The 16,938-nt window shown below is 37.3% G+C and overlaps 1 long non-coding RNA gene across 1 annotated transcript; it reads left to right on the top strand.

The window, feature by feature from the left end:
• The first annotated feature begins 1,315 nt into the window (after positions 1 to 1,315).
• Positions 1,316 to 4,377, top strand: LOC306891146. The gene is made up of 5 exons (XR_013786326.1): positions 1,316 to 2,133; positions 3,097 to 3,419; positions 3,512 to 3,637; positions 3,748 to 3,823; positions 4,206 to 4,377. It is a non-coding gene; the product is annotated as an uncharacterized lncRNA (long non-coding RNA).
• The last annotated feature ends 12,561 nt before the right edge of the window (positions 4,378 to 16,938 follow it).

Genomic DNA, 16,938 nt, shown 5'->3' with positions numbered 1-16,938 from the left:
TATGTTTTGAAAAATCAAGCTACGTCCCAAGTCATATGTCTCACATGTGCATACTGCACTTACACATACTACTGTATATAGATGTTTTAACAATTTAACATGAAGTTTTGACTTCATTCAATACAAATTTTAACAAACTTTATTCGACACTAGCAGCTAAAAGCGACTTAATAAGAAAAAATATATGCAACAGACCCTGCAGTAAAAACCCAAACAGAGCAACTAACAAGTTAACACGGGAGAATAGGTCCCAGTGGTGTCATCTAGTGGTTCAAAAATTCCCACAAAATAAATGCACACGAAAATAAACAGACTGCAGGCAATTTGGTCTCACCAGATTAGGTGGAGAGGGGTGTGAGAAGCTTTGTGGGATGTTTGTAACAAGGCTGTGCAGCAAATGTAGCATGTGGCTGAACAAACTCTGCAAATATGATCGTTCTGAAGCCACTACATCTGCCGTTACTTAATGGGCTGGGTTTTGGGGCAGAATTTGACAAAGCCTCCATAAAATATTTAGACTTTGCTTTGCTGACACAGCTGAATTATTGATGGCTGCAAAATGAAAAATCTGAGAAATTCTACAGGCCAGCTGCACAGGCTTTGGGCATTTTATTTCTCACTTATCTAAAAGCATGCACTTAATTATTAATGGCAAGAAATTGTCATCCAGGCTTTGTCTGACCACGTGAAGGGCAACAAGGTGACTCTACTGTATTTTTGAATAAATATATCTCTTCAGGCAATTTGACCCCTACGTTGGGGATATTTGTTTAAAAGTACATTCGGATTGAGAAGTCATGATGAGATGCCCTGGCCTAATGTTACTAGTGTTAAAGTGATGTTTTTAATAAAGCAGGCCTTATAAACTCAACCACAGAGAATTCTTTCTAAATCATACAAACAAATACCTCCCAGTTATGTATGCTGGGACAGCCATTATAAATATATCTTCATCCTGAACCAACATGACAACAAGGGCAGATGACATTTAAATGTACAGCCTACCGAATATACGTATATATTTTATCTGTACTTCAAAGGGCTGGTGACATTTGAAGATTTTTGATCTAATAAAAGGAATGTATCAAAGCGGCACATCTTTTTTTTTGTAACAGGATTTCGTTCCATAATATATATATTTCTTATCTGCATAGTCCACGACACGCTATAAATGGTGCTGCATCTGAAAAAATTCAATGAAACACTGTAAAATATTACCGTAAAAATACGGCCAATTTTAACGGCAAAATACTGTTCTTTTAAAAAACGGTTTAATAATGTTAATTTACAGCCATTGATCTGTAAATTAATTACTCGCTAGTAAAATTAGAACATTCAACCGTAAATCTGTTTACGGAATTTAACCGCAAAGAGCTGTATAGCAAACAAAGGCAATCAGAGTTAATCTTTATTTAGTCTGGATTTACATTTAAACAGAGTAATTCAAAACATTACTGTGATAATTTACACAATCCTTTATTACAAAGTAAAATAAGTTTGCACAGTAAGAAATATACAAGTTGTACAATTTAACTTTGCCCTCAGTTAAAACAATTTCCCCATGGACAAATAATTAAAGGGATAACATAATTAAATCCCCTATTTAAAGGGTTTTTTCAGGGGTGAAACAAAATGACCCCATGTTTTACTCAACCTTAAAGTATCGATGATCCTCAGACAAATACAGTCGATGATATAGAAATAAAGTTTGGAAGAGAAAGGCTAACGGGTATGATAACTCAGAATGTATTCATAAAAAATACACCCTTTAACAGAGACATCACAGCCAGCGGTGATTTTAAGAAAGACTTGCCGAGGTGAGGCTGCGTTGGGCGGGGTGCATAAGTGAAATCGACTCACTTGTCCGAAACAGTTGGAGCAAATTTTTTAATAGACGCTATCTTTATTAAACGACAGCAGATCTGAACTTTATACACATACATTCTCGTCTAAACAACTCTCAAAACTACATTTTGTTACACAAAACAGTCATATTTTGAAGCTCTTGGCTCGATGACAACAGTAACGTTACTTGCGCAACTAACGTTAGCTAATTTACGGATGACGTTTTTACAAGTCAACGAGAACACGAGTACGCCAGGAGACGGCCATATCTTCCAAGACACTGTCAAGGTAAGTGTTTTTATTTGTATTTATCTATTATTTTATTATATTGCGCTTCGAAACTTATATATTTTGACTGAGCTGCGTGGCGCGAATTACCTAGACTGACACACAAACCAGAGAGTTCTCAAATGGCCACCACTGACGAGCATCAGAAGCGGTGCGGAAGGGGGAAACTGTTAGATAATTCAACGACACTCCTTGACTAAAAGTTGTAGTAGAAACGTTACAGATTCAATCTCAAATTGAAGCTATTTACAAGGTAGTCGATCATGGGAACTAAACCAGTCTAGTTGCTCTCCCCTCCCCCGCCGCTCGGGTTCTTACTCCGCAGCACAAGAGTCAGTGGCGGACCTGCTGAATGAATTCTAGTCAGTGTGACACCTCGCGGTTTTCGTAGCTGCATACATTTCATTTCAAGTCTCGTCTGAAGAAATTCATGGGATTCAAGTTTGATTATTAAATGAGTTTTGTGTCTCCACACACACGTTCTGTTGCAAATACGGTACAGTAGACTGGTGGTTTGCTTCGTTAAATTGGCGATAAGCGCATGCAGTACAACGTCGATATATAACATAATAATTTACTTAATAACTTCAAATAAAGTAAAAAATACAGTTTTGTGTGTGTTAGCGCAATATATTACATGTGTGGTATGCTTTTGTACGTTAGCTAGACCAAGAAGGCTTGGTAAATTGCCGTAAAGTGACTATTACCTGAGGTAACGTTAAATCCCTCCAGATATAAATGAATGAAATTCAGACTTGTGCTGTTTCGTGGTGTTAAGGATAAGCAATGTTTTTTTGCAAGCTTTGTGGACACATATGTAGTACTACACCTGCATTTCTGAGACATATGCATGTTTCCCATGTCAGGTTTAATTGTGCCTGTTTGCAATAAGTAACTCACTGTTATCCGATCTGTGTCAGTGACCTTATTTGAATTAACATCTAATGTTTTTTTTGTGTCAAGTCAGGTGTAAACTCTGAAGGACCTTTTATATGCACCTTAAATCACACATTAGAGACGGGAGGAATGAAGACTGTTCTGTCCCAGACGGATAACACAGAGATGGCCCACCTGCTTATCAATCTTCAGCGGTCCCGTTTTCAGGAACATGAAGATGGACTTGTTTTATGCATTTTCTTTCCACTAGTAATTTATTAAAATTTCTGTATTGAAGTAATTTTTTGATGTTTTTCCATGTATTGTGTTTTCTCTACAGATTACTGCATCTTCATCTGATGTTGAGAAGACACTCATTCTACCTGCCAGTCCTCGTCTGATTATGCTCGGTTAGTGTCACCGGTAACCGGTTGTTCAAATGAAGCAATCTCAAAGGCAGTTCATTAAAATTATAATGTAAATGTTTTTTTTTTCATTTTAGACATTGGAGGGCAGGCAAATGTTGTAAGATGGATGCTTAGTCTAGAGGGCCGTATTATATTTGAGTGTACATCTTCCATCTGCAGTATCAGGAGGAGGCTTGTTGCACTTAAGAATTTCTTCAAAGGTACGACCTCTAAGAGTTTTCCATCCTTTCACTGTTTAGTGTATATAAATTCTTCAATCAGAATGATTAACAAATGGTTATTGTATTCTGTGAAAAGTTGTTGAACCTAGACGCTTAATTGGAATTAAACCAGAACGAGTCTCCAATACCTGCAGAGGAAAGGTCTCCAAGAAGACCGGCAAGGTGGTGAGTAAAAATATTCATCAGTTAATCCAAAGGTTGCCTCTCTACTGAATTGCATTCTGTTATAAAAGCAGGCCGTTTTATTAAGTAATGTACTCTGTGTTGCTGAACACACCGCGTTTTTATAATTTTGAGCTCCATTGTCTTTCTCATGGATCAGCATAGTCGTGGCTGTTACACGAAAATTCACAAGTTACACGAGCAGAGCATCATCATGCAACAAGTCTGCGTTAATTTTTGGGGCAACTTGTTTGACGTGACCATCGACACACAGTGCACATTTCATTCATTTTAAACACCGTGGCGAGACTGTAGCTTTCCAAGAGTAGGGTTAGAGATACCTTCTATAGATACTCTGCTTAAAGTTTTTTTTCCTATCTTTCAGACTACCAGCATGTGAAGTTGGTCACAGATGGTGGAAAGTTCTTTGCCCATTCAAGGTTTAATAATACAATGTTTTCTATTGTTTAAGAAGTTTAGATAATATGTCTATAGACTGTTCTTTTTGCACAGTATCTGTTTATGGAGAAATAATAATAAATTTTTATCTGTTTAAATATGTCTATAGACTGGGTTCTTTATGCACAACATATCTGTTTGTTAATTTTATGGTTCCTCTTCTCATCTTTGCCAGTCTGTTGTTTAATTTATTTAAATAAAAAGCATTCATTCAGAAACTCTGCTGCTAGTATTTTACTGAAAATATGCTATTTAATAAAACTGTAAAATGATGGTACGCAGCTGGAAACCATATTGCCAGTACTTTACCGTTAATTTACAGAAAGCCGTAAATGAGTGAAACCGTAAAATTACGGTTCGCAGCTGGAAACCCTGCTGCCAGGATTTTACCGTTAATTTACAGAAAGCCGTAAATGAGTGAAACCGTAAAATTACGGTTCGCAGCTGGAAACCCTGCTGCCAGTATTTTACCGTCAAATTACGGCAGAATTTTTTACAGTGAAGGGTTCACGTATAGATATTTAAATGTGGAAATGTTGACAAGCAGACTTACAAAGTTTTAAAGGTTTGGTCTGTAATATTCTGTGACCTGGCAACTAAACAAACCTGTTGGTGATTGAGTTTTGTATTGGACAGAATTTGCTTCCATTATATATCATTAGGAACAGAGGAGACGGATACATTTGCCTTGTTAGCGTGTAGTCTTGTAGTCTGGCCGATCATATATAATAAATGGACTCCAGCCCACTCCTGTCTCTTAACTCTTAACAGATGGAGCTTAAAGACACACAATTGAAGGTGCTAAGTGTGTTTGTGTTGGAGGATGTGCTTTATCTTGTGAAGAATTGTTTTATATTCAGAAACATAGTATCTGTTTCAGCTTTTAACACCATGCAGCTCAAAATTCGACTTAAGTGCGAAGGACGGTTATGTGGTTAAACATTACACTCAGGTTATCCACGTGACTAAAAAGTGTAAAGGCAAAACCAACGTTTTTCATAAAACAATTATTGGATGCTATTGATAAAAGACTCATTACTCTGACATGCAGGTTTCCACCCCTCTGCATCAGAACAAAAAAGAATGGCAAGCAATCGCAGGAAATCGATTCAACCTACATGCCATGGTGCATCTGAACTCTTGCATTATTTGTTTTACTGTTTTATTATTTAGCGTCTCTCAGGTGGATGTGCCACAGAATAGAGGCGCGAAGAGACTTTGCCAGGCCGAATAGGAAATGAATCCCATAAAGAGATCATTAATACTAAGTGGATAGTATTATTTAAAATGTTTCCTTTTTAGTCAAAGACAAAGAAGTCAAATGGTTGTGGAAGAACGCGAACACGGGTAAATGTTCAGAGAATTTTTATTTTTTGGATGAATTATTTCTTTGACATTGCAGCAGTTTCAACCATAAAATACAATATCAGGGCACAAATGGCTGATGCTTTACGCTTCGTATAAATTGTTTGCCCTTTCTTATGAGGGCAATAAAGAAGATTTGGATTTCATAGTCAAGCTTGCAGTATCTTTTTTTTAAAGGGCAGAATAAAAGTCATGCCGAAGTTTCTTACATAGCTCATTTTTTAACACGCTCCCCGTGAGGCTTGAATATTCAACAGTGTTTACAACCGTTGGTGGAGAAAAACACGTCGAATAGACGCCTCCTGCTGGGTGGGTCTCTGAGATCCGTCCTCAAAGGTACCTCGTTGTTTTTCACATTGTCTGATTTTCGCATCTGCGGGGACGAACTTCTTGAAGAGTATTTACTCTAGAGAGAGACTCAAATGAGAGGCGACGGTAGATGACAGCGCAGACAGGAATTCAAGGGAAAATGTTTGCACAGAGAGCCTTTGCTGCACACTCCACTGCGTCGCCAAACAAGAGCAGAAGAGAAAGAAGCCACATGTGAAAGATGACGAGCTCGCTCTCCCATTCCCCCCAAAGGTAAATATTTGTTAACCGTGGCAAGTATGTGGAGGCAGAGGCAGTCCTGTCGAAATGAACAGAATTTAATAAACATTAGATCACGCCTAGACCCATGAATTAGCCTAGAATGAGCGTTTTATCCGATCGTCCGTCTCTTTTTCTCTTCTGTCATTATCGGTTTACTTGACTGTTCGCACTACATTTGACAAAAAAACTTTACCTTTTAAAAATATATTTTATTGTGAACTTTACTCCCCTGGCTAGCAGGGGTAGGTTTTGTACCCAGTGATCAACACCCACTGTATGGCATGCTGTCTAGACAAACAACACATAGTGGTGAAAACATCATTCTGAACCGCTGCGATTCAACGAACAAAAAAGCTCTAGATGATGAGATGACGTGAAAGTGTACGAGAGAATCCCAAAGGGAGAAGCACAAGCAGTTGACACATGCATGATGCAATCTCAACCAAGCTTGAAATGGTGAAGCTAAGTCTGTGAACAAACAAAAAAAAACCCTGTCTTCCAAACACCCGTCAGCATATGTGAATAAACGCAGTCACATGCAGAGAGTTCACCTGATTCGTTGGTTTTCTGATCTGCTGAAGCATGGGCCATGTGCTTAATTATACTATATAATGAAAGAGAAATAGAAAATCTAACACATAGCACATTCCAACTGAGATGAGATGGTGTGAGAAGGATAATCAGAGAACTCCAAAGGGAAAGTACATAGGGATGTCTCATTAGTTACTGATGTGATCTCTAACAAGCTTGAAATCTTGAAATTTCATCACTTCAATTGTTTATGACAGTTGTTTTAAAATAAAAAAATGACTTAAAAGATAGATGCAATAACCTTTAAGCGTTTGTCAGTATTTACATGTACTTATGTTGTTTAAACCGATAATCATTTCTTCGTACTTCTGAACTAAAACATGCAGTTCTATTAGAACCACTACCGTCAAAGATTTAAACAACAGCAATATTTATGGTTGAAGGAATTGCACATGCTATGACGAATTCATACCTGATAAATAGAAATGCATACAGGATACCTGGTGATGGAGTTGGGTGAGGAGGAGTTGGGGAAGGGGGTGGGTTTTGATCATTGCACAGCTGAACATTTACATTTAGGCATTTGGCAGACGCTTTTATCCAAAGCGATTTACATAGGTCTCTGCAATCCCCTGGGATCCAACCCACAACTTTGCGTTGTTAACGCAATGCTCTTACCACTTAGCTACAGGAAAGCTGAACAGCTGTAAGAGGAGCTGTAAGAAGGCAACTTAAATAGGACACAGTCTAGTATGTGTTGTATCACTATTGGTTGGCACTGATCAGCTGAGCAAGCTTGACAAAAGGGACAATTTTCATCTTTTTGTAAACTGTCCCTTTGAGAGCCCACAAGGCGAGGGCCAATATGGTCCTGATGTGGGAACTATTTCTTTAGTGTAGAGTAAAGTCCAACTGCCCTTTAATTAAAATATTAAAAGCGCATCGGATGTTATATCACACAAATTAAAATGCAAAAAAAACAGTTGAATGACCTTCTTTGCATGGGTCAATATCACAAGGATAACAGGAAATAATTTTTAGGGTATGAAGGGATGTGACAATAAGCTCTTCTTTGAGCACATAGTCTATGATGGTTGAAACCTTAAAAGAAGGCAAAAGCAATTACTGTCACGACTTTGACAGTGGCCCCAAGAATGCAGATAACTGCTCCTCTGTCCTCACATGCACACAGCCATCAATTTAAATTGAATTGAATTCAAATTCATTCAACTCCCCCGTGTATTGCAATCACCGAAAGGTCCAATTTGTCGCCAATTTTAAGAATCACACTGGCTTGGAAAAATACTCTCATGGGCACCTTATTTATTTACCAAGAAGTCTCTCATTAAATGACTACAAAACAATGGAGATGAAAGAAAACGTAACACGATAAAGCATTAAAACATACCTATTAGAGCTCAGAGAGGGCATGTGCCTTAGTTCAATAACATTTGGGACCGGGGTTCTGGACATTTACATGTAAGATGAATGCTTTTAAGATTCTTGTGAACTGAAAAGGGGTTTGAGAAGTGGACAAAATGGCAAATGCGTTAGAGTAGTGTACTTTTAATGTATTGATTCTATAGCACAGTCATGGGTATTCACTGGAATGATGCTGACACATACACATACACATACCAAACAACACAATATTAATGTTTTTGGATGGTATTTTAGGATCCGTTCAAAAATTGACACAATACATCCAGAAATGTGGACTAAAGTCAAAACTGTCTCTTATTTTTTCTGCAGCTGAATGGTTTATCTTCGTTTTTATAAGAATAAGGTTTTTCAAATCAATGTTTATAGCGCAGTTGAAAATATTATACAGGAATATGATGAAAAGTTCTAGAATCTAGAATCATTTTGTGACCTGATTAAAGATGGTGAATCAAGAAGTTGGATTAAGGGAAACATGAAATGAAAGGAAACAGGATGGCAAAATGAAGACAAACATAGAGTCAAAGGAATCATGATTAAAGACATCTAAGTCTCACAGCGCGGAGAAAAATGAATGTGTGCAAGCTGGAGACAAAACACGAACGAGGCTGTTTGCAGCACATGCCAATAAATTGAATGTGTGCGTAGAGAGTGTTTGAAAAACAGCTTTTTAAATACAATGATGTGGTGAATGTTATTCTCAGACAGATCGCTTATGCTAAATTATTTTTCAATTCGAGGTACGTTTGATTATGTAGGCTACAATATGCTGTTTATATATTGAATGAAATATGAAATATGATTTTAATTCATTCAGAATTGGTAAAGATAGTCGTGATCCTGAAGTTATTAGCCTGGTTTTCGTGTTGGTGTGTCAAAGAATCAAATTGAAAAAGGTTCAAATATACATTCTTACCCGAAATCTCTTCAAACGCTCATATAACTTTCCACATGTAGCCTAGTCATCAATATCTTTCGGTGTTTGCTACATACGTATTGCATGCAAAAGGTTATTGTGTCTGTATGACCTCGGGGAAATGAATAATGTTGCTTATTGATCTTTCAATGTTCTTAAAGTGCACATATAAACTAGTATAAATGTTCTGGGAAATCTATAGCTCAAGAGCACAGTGCTCACACTGCTTTTGAGGGTTTTATTGCTCTATTTAAGACTTCATAATTGTGTGCGTAGACTATGAAGATTGTGTTTTGATTAAAAGTCTTGTAGATTTAAGTTAAGGAAACGCAAATTGCACAAAAAGCTTTCCCCGTAGATTTTCAAAGAGGCTAAATTAAAGGACACGCGGCGCACTAAGGAGAGACTCATAATGGCCCTAATTTACAGTCACAGAGCTGTAATATAAATGAACATTAATGAGAAGAAAATGCCTGCCTGCATACACGCTCAGTAAACATCAAAACATGACTATTAACTTTCCAAGCTCAAAGAAATTGTGATTTCATGAAATTGGTGTCTTTCTTGATCTTGATTTATTTATTTATCTACAGTCCTTTAATGAAAATATATAAATATACAGACAAGCAATGGTTACTCTGAAAACAAGTTGATTTAACAGTATGTTCACTGCGAAACCTTCAAGAAGCTCAAGAAACACACGATTAGCATATACAAGTATGTATTTGGCAGATGCTTTTATACAAAGCAACTTACGGATCAAGATACTGCATGCATTTTATTACAGGGATCGTTTACCCAAAAATTAGAATTCTTGAATCATTTACTCACCTTCATGTTCTTCCAAACCTTCGTCACAAGATCTTTTGAAAAATGTGGATAACCAACAACACTGGACTCCATCGACTTCAATTGGCCCAAAAACACTGAAACATTTCAAAAAAACTTTTTCAAAGTAGTCAAATAAAGATTTTAGATGACATGAGGATGAATAAATGATGACGGAAGTTTGTGTAAGTGTATATGTGAGGTTCAAACTCGTGATCTTTGCGCTGGTACTGCAGCGTTCTACCATTTGAGCTACATGAGCACGTGCGCAAAAGATAAAGAACAGCAGTGATGAAGCTCTGGTCATTGAGACACATGTGAAGCTCATATAACTATTCGTCCTGCTTAATGGTGTTTGCAAATCATTTTGAAATGACTCAAAGCCATTTATTAAACCTCAACAGGCCGCTTCATTGCGCCAATAGTTTGTGAATGACCTTCTTTGCATGGGTCAATATCACAAGGATAACAGGAAATCATTTTTAGGGTATGAAGGGATGTGACAATAAGCATTCTTTGAGCACATAGTCTATGATGGATGAAGCTTTTTCTTCCTTTGATACTAACTGGAGTGTTTCCATAATTTCATCAGCGTGGGGATTCATCTGAGAGGTACACTAGAGAGGTCGAAAAGATCTAAGGGAGCCATTTAGCTGAAAAATAGTCATCAAAGCCAGAGATGATAAAACGTGGCTCTTCTTTTGTGATTCAAGTGTACAATGTGAATTGTTGTAAGCATTTGATTAAAGCTGTCCTGTGTCCTTCAGAAAGAAGCCTGTTGATAAACATTCGGTTAGGAGTCACATGTTGGTTAAGGTTAATGCTGGATTGACTCCAAAGATTTCTCATTATGAGAAAAAGAGTAGAACCACACCTACCAACAACACCACACGAGGTCCCTTTGGCCCAAGCATAAGTATTTGATGTCCTTAACTTTTTTATTGAAATAAGCCTACACTTAGTGGTGGTACTGAAACATACCGAGCCATATGACATTACCCTGCCTACATCCAAGTATGACGTCAGAAACCACACCCATATCTGGGCGGGGTTGAGGAGTCATAAGGCTTGTTCAACTTGATGCGGCGCCGCAAGATCTGACAGGCCGATGACATCAAAGTGATTCAGTGAGAGTGATTTGAAAAACCATTAAAAGTTTGCTTTCGAATCGCTCTCGCCTGTTAAGTTATGTATTGGATGGGCATGGTTTCTGATGTCACACTTGGATGGGGCAGGGATGGATGTAGCAAGATGTCTCTCTCAAATTCTGATAGCAATTGATTAGTGGTCTAAAATATAAAAATCTTTTGCGAAAATGTCGGGAACATAATATGTCCGACCAATCATTGCATCCGGTTCGAATGCTTACCTGCTTGTCAACTAGGGTTGCCAAGTATGCAGTTACATCCGCAGAATGTTTATGATTACAATTCATTTTGATTTTCAAGAAAAACAATGTAAGTAATGCAAGAAAAGCTTTTTTCTGTTTTTTTTTGTTTTAAGCTGCGTAATTAGAGTTTTGGTATATTCGCAGTAGTTGTTAGATTAGTTTTGGGCTAGTTTTTACTTAAAATTAGATTTGACGTAGATCTGGCAACCCTGCCATCAACCTCAGTACATTGCACTCCTAAAATAAGCTTACAAAACTACTATACATTTTAACAATAACCTTAAAGCAGTTGTGTCCATTTATTTTAACTGATGATATATGCTTCGTACAAATTGATCTCATCATGTGAATGAAACATGAGGTATAGTTTGTATCAATAAAAACGTAAATGTCAAAGCATTACTAGACAAAAGGTAAATGTTACATGGTTTTAAATCATGACGACTTAATATTGTCGCTTCATTTGAAATTAACTCAACTCATTGACAACGCAAATTGTCGTCTTTATTTTTCAGTTGGAGCGTTGGAGTGAAAATGGGCTTAACAGAGTTATGAAACCAAAGCTATTTCCCTCAATGAATAGAGTCGGGATAAGCCATGTCCTGACTACTTGATAATGTGTGAAGAAGTCAGCCAGACAATGCTGGTCATATTATTACTGGAATTCTTATAATGCTAAGATTTATCTGATAATATTAACAATAGCAACTAATAAGGGATTCTTATCCAAAATGTAGTCACAAGTGGCCCTGATGTGAACGCATAAGTCTAATTAATCTTGTATTCATTGAGTTTTGATAAACAGTGAAGTCTTGGATAAAAGCTGGAACATTCAGAGCTGTGGTCATTTGTCAAGTCTGATTAATGGCTGGCTCAGGATGGCCAGAGATGAGAAGGCAGTCTGAGATTTATTGGCTAAACATGCTTTGGCACCTTCTCAGCTCAGTTCACATTTATACAAGCTGAAGTCGAGTGAAATGGACAGACCCCATTGCTGTTGTACTGCTGAGCTAGCTGTATTATTTCACCAATTAGAGGTGACTCACCCATGCCCACAAGACAGCGAATCTCTGCAAAATTCAAGTGGAACAATAATGACACTTAGTCTGATGTGAGTAGAAATTAAAAAGAAATTTAAGTCGAGTATTGTAGCACTCTGATATCACCATAAAATCACATGGATGGATGGATGGATGGATCAAAGATTGAAATTGAGATGATGCGCCACATTTCTACATCACAACATCAGATACTTGTGATTTTAATAATAATAAATATCTTTTTTTTGTAAAACACAATTTAAATTACAAAAATGTATGTATGAAAAGTTTGAAAAAAATATCATATATTATAAAATATCAAAATATTATGAGGGAGATTTATCCTCATCGTTGGACACTTATTGTTTAATTTAATATAACATTATGAATATAATCCAGTTCCTATGCTTTTACTAATATATAAATAAACAAATATTTCTATTTACTAAATTAGACACTTGAAAAATTATGCCTGAGGTATTTTTATTCATGTTTTTAATGTTTAAATGTTGTAATTTATTGACCCAGGCTTAAGACATTAAAGCATAGGACAATTATGAGATTTGGCTTAAAACTGCAAAAAATCGAATAACAAAGCAGTTAAACAACATATGTAAAACAAAAAATGTTTAACCATTCTTGGTATTTTATATTATAACTATACTAATTATAATATGAGAGTGAAAATGCCATGTCATCAACCCATATACAGTCATATTTTTCTGAGCACCCGTTCAATCTTTTAAAGTGATGCGCCATCATTTTCCCCCATATTGCTTTATGACTGCATCACTAGTCATAAAACAAACAACAACACATGGTGAAATGCCAGGGTACGTTTCTAGGCTTGCCAGGATAAAAGAGGGAGCTTATCGATTAACTTTATTTTACCTTCGCAATTTAAATGTGTTTTCACATCTAACAGCCAAAGGCAATGAATCAGCAATCCGCTGTTTTCTTTTCTGCCAGTATGTTCTATTAAGGACGTCTTGTTTAATTCCGGGTTAAGGATCCTCCGTATACCACATCCTACAGAGGACACGAGGACGCAGCCTTCTGAAACAAGAAACAGCTACGGTAAGGGCTTCATACTGCTCCGTATGCTTTGCTCTTGTGGATGCTTTGGTGTCACAGTCTGCGCAGTTGAACACAACTCTTGGCAGTTGGCATAGCATTGCTTAAAGTAAGTCATTTTGTACGTTACAGTATCAACACTTCAATTTCAGGGTGCAAATACTGACTCAAATTTGTAAGATGTGAATCGTTCAAAAATGTACGATTATTTGAAAAAATAAATACTGAAGCCCCTCCCCTTACCCCACCCCTAAACCTAGCACTGACAGAGAGTCATTTTTAGAGAGAACGCAAATCGTACTAAAACATACAAATACAATTTATAGAAATACATACGAATTAGTCGCCTCGTAAAAAAAGTTATGAATTCCAGTGAGATCGCGTTGGTCATTTTCACAAACCAGTCTGGTACCGAACCAAACGTCTGAGGCTTTACACACAAAAATAATATATTATTAAGTCTGGATCCTATTTGTTCACGATTCATGCACTCTTTGCATGGAAGTTAACAGCCTGCGTGGCGAATTATTTGAAAGTCTATTCGTTTGGAAAGTGTTTACCGGTCGCTTGAGGCGTGTAGAATCCCCAACAAAACCACCCTGAGGTTTGTCGTTTTTAACCTCGCAAAGACCGAATTTTGCAATATGATTTGAAGCATTTTCGTAAATAAGGTAAGAGGAAAAATGTTTGACTTTCCTATTAAACGAACCTCCTCACCTGGAAAGTATTAACTGAAACTTCATTTTCCTCTTCACGAACATGAGCGCGTGTCACTGCACTGGCTCCCTGCGGTTATCTCTTTAAAAATAATAACCGAAACACAATGAGACTTACCAGTACACATTCGGTAAGCAGTGTAATGAGAAAAGTGCGCTGGATGTGGTGTCCATACCTTAAGTCCTGCTACATTAGTGAGAGGGAGTCAGTAACGCATGAAACCTATTAAAAGACCCTGAGTGACTGTCTCTTCACGGGTCACTTGGACAAATCTGTTCTATATTAATCATTAAATCCGCCGTATGTACAGTATATACGTGGACGTTTCTATTTGCTTTATAGGCTCTGAATGGTCAGTGCTTACAGAAAGTTTGACAGTTATTTTAATCTAGGCTCTTTTTGTAACATATAGCAGTCCGTTCGGTCAAGGGTTGGGCTGCTGACACTAATTGGTGGATGAAATAGCCGTGACGCTCTAAAAAGCAGAAGATTGAAGCTGTTTCGCAAGGGTGAGTTTGCCAGCCTGAATTACCTCAGAGCTCATATTTATGCTGAGGTGTTTTACACACAGCTTGCTGATCTGAGGTCCACAGGCTCTTCATTTCAGAGCTTATAGTTGATCAACCATTTTAATTAATTCTGCTCATTTCGTGTCCGTGTGCGTCTGTGTCCTTAAGCTACTGAGGAAGCAGTTTCCCGTATAGGACGGTCGATCAGTCACTTATATTTGTTTCAGGCAGTCTCAGGACGCCATTGACGGCTTCATTTAAATAAGCACGAAAGCGTCTGCTGTCAACCCAGCAAATGTGTATTTAAGCATGTGGATGTAATCTTTCCTTGTTGCCCAAGTAAAACGTGCGATACAGCTAGCTTAGTTGGTAAGGCAACTACAGTATATTACATGTGAACTTGGCATAGGTACGCTACTCCTTCAGTATTTTTGTAGCACATTTTATAGCTCGTGAATGTAAATTTTGAAGTATTTAATATTCTACAGTATCTATCTAGATTTATATCTATGTCATATTTTTGCTTTAGGTACACTGCTATGGTCAAGTTTAGGTCTCATACATTTGATACTTGAAATGTAGCCTACTATTACACAGTACAGAACAGTAAAACTCATACGGACTTGGGTCACTGTTGGGTCACCACGGGTAAACAATCTTATAAATCGAACAGGACAATATTTTTAGAAATCCTAAAATTGCACAAAAGAAATTGATGTAAGGGGATAAAATATCTGGTGTAGACACGGTGTAAGATGAAAGTTGATCTCGGATTGGTCCTGAAACTTATTCTCTACTGATTTCAAGATAAATTATATCAAATATCTTTGACGCTTCAAGAATACGAGCTCAGGTTCAGCTCCAGCTGTTCTTATTGACTCTTTTCGACCCAAATGCTGCCATACATAAAGTACATTTCTAAATATAGTCCAAAGAAAAAGACAAAACTATCTTTCACATTTTTTGTTAGGAAGAAGTATACTATAGCACACTCGGTCACACTTCAGTATAGGGGGCAATTCTCGCTATTAACAAACCATTAACTACGACTTTCCCCCGATAAACTCTTAATTTGTTGCTTATTAAAAGTTAGTAAGGTAGTTGTTAGGTTTAGGTATTGTGTAGGATTAGGGATGTAGAGTATGGTCATGCAGAATATGCGCTTTTCTAATAAACAGCCAATATACCAATAATAGGCATGCTAATAACAACTAGTTAATAGTGAGAATTGGCCCCGATACTGAAGTGTCACCGCACACTCAAATACATAGGAATAAATCAAGAATCAGCAGAAATGCACCGTTGCGGTCAGGCATTCTCTTCTGTGTTTGTGCATTTGCTTAGAGTATGTTTCTGGGCTAATTCTCAGGTCTTTGACATCCAAGGTTGGTGCAGTCATAAAACCGTGATGGATGTGCAGCAGTACCGCTCTCCTCCGCTCTTGCTCCCTTTTTATGCCACGTATGAACATATGCAAAGATGCATTAGGAGCCGATGAAATTGAAACGTCCTTGCTTTGTCTCTGATCCTGCGTAGTACTACAGACTACGTCACGTCATTATATTTTAGGGGCACATATTTCATTTTGTTTGCCCATCCCTGCTAATGAAAGAGACTGTATCCGCTTTCCAAAGCTATTGGGTAAGAAATTCTAAGTTGTAAAACTATCAGTCAAGAAAAGAAACACATAAGCAGCTTCCTTTGAAAATGTTCTGGCTCTCGAGTGTTGTGGTGTTGTGTGTGATTCTGTGAAATGGGATGGGGTGCGGTCGCCCATGAAGCCGAATTTTAAACCTTAGATCTCATTCTGCCCGACATCAAAGATGAACTCCGAGGTGTTTGGACAAGGACGTAGCCGGATGATCACGCTTTTAATGCGAGCTTCCTTAAAACCTAAATGTTTTTAGCCTATATCGATTTAGTTCTAACTGAGTTTAAATAACTTTTTAAATCATTTTACCTTCGGGTGCACTACCATGTTTGGGTTTGTAGCCTATTTTTGTGACATTTAAAATTAAAGTGACAGCTCACCCTAAAAAATGAAATTCTGTCATCATTTAATCACTTTCATGTCATTTCAAACCTGTATGACTTTCTTTTGCAGAACACAAAACAAGATATTTTGAAGAATGTTGATAACCGAACAACCATGGGTTAGCCATTGACATGTGTCCATATGATAAAAGTGAATGGGTCACCAACATTCTTCAAAATATCTTCTTTTGTGTTCTGCGAAAGAAAGTCATACAGGTTTAAAA

Source organism: Barbatula barbatula (genome assembly GCF_947034865.1).
Source record: "Barbatula barbatula genome assembly, chromosome: 2".
NCBI classification, from domain to species: domain Eukaryota; kingdom Metazoa; phylum Chordata; class Actinopteri; order Cypriniformes; family Nemacheilidae; genus Barbatula; species Barbatula barbatula.
Note: the sequence above shows the minus strand (reverse complement) of the source record. Positions and strands in the feature narration are given on the sequence as shown.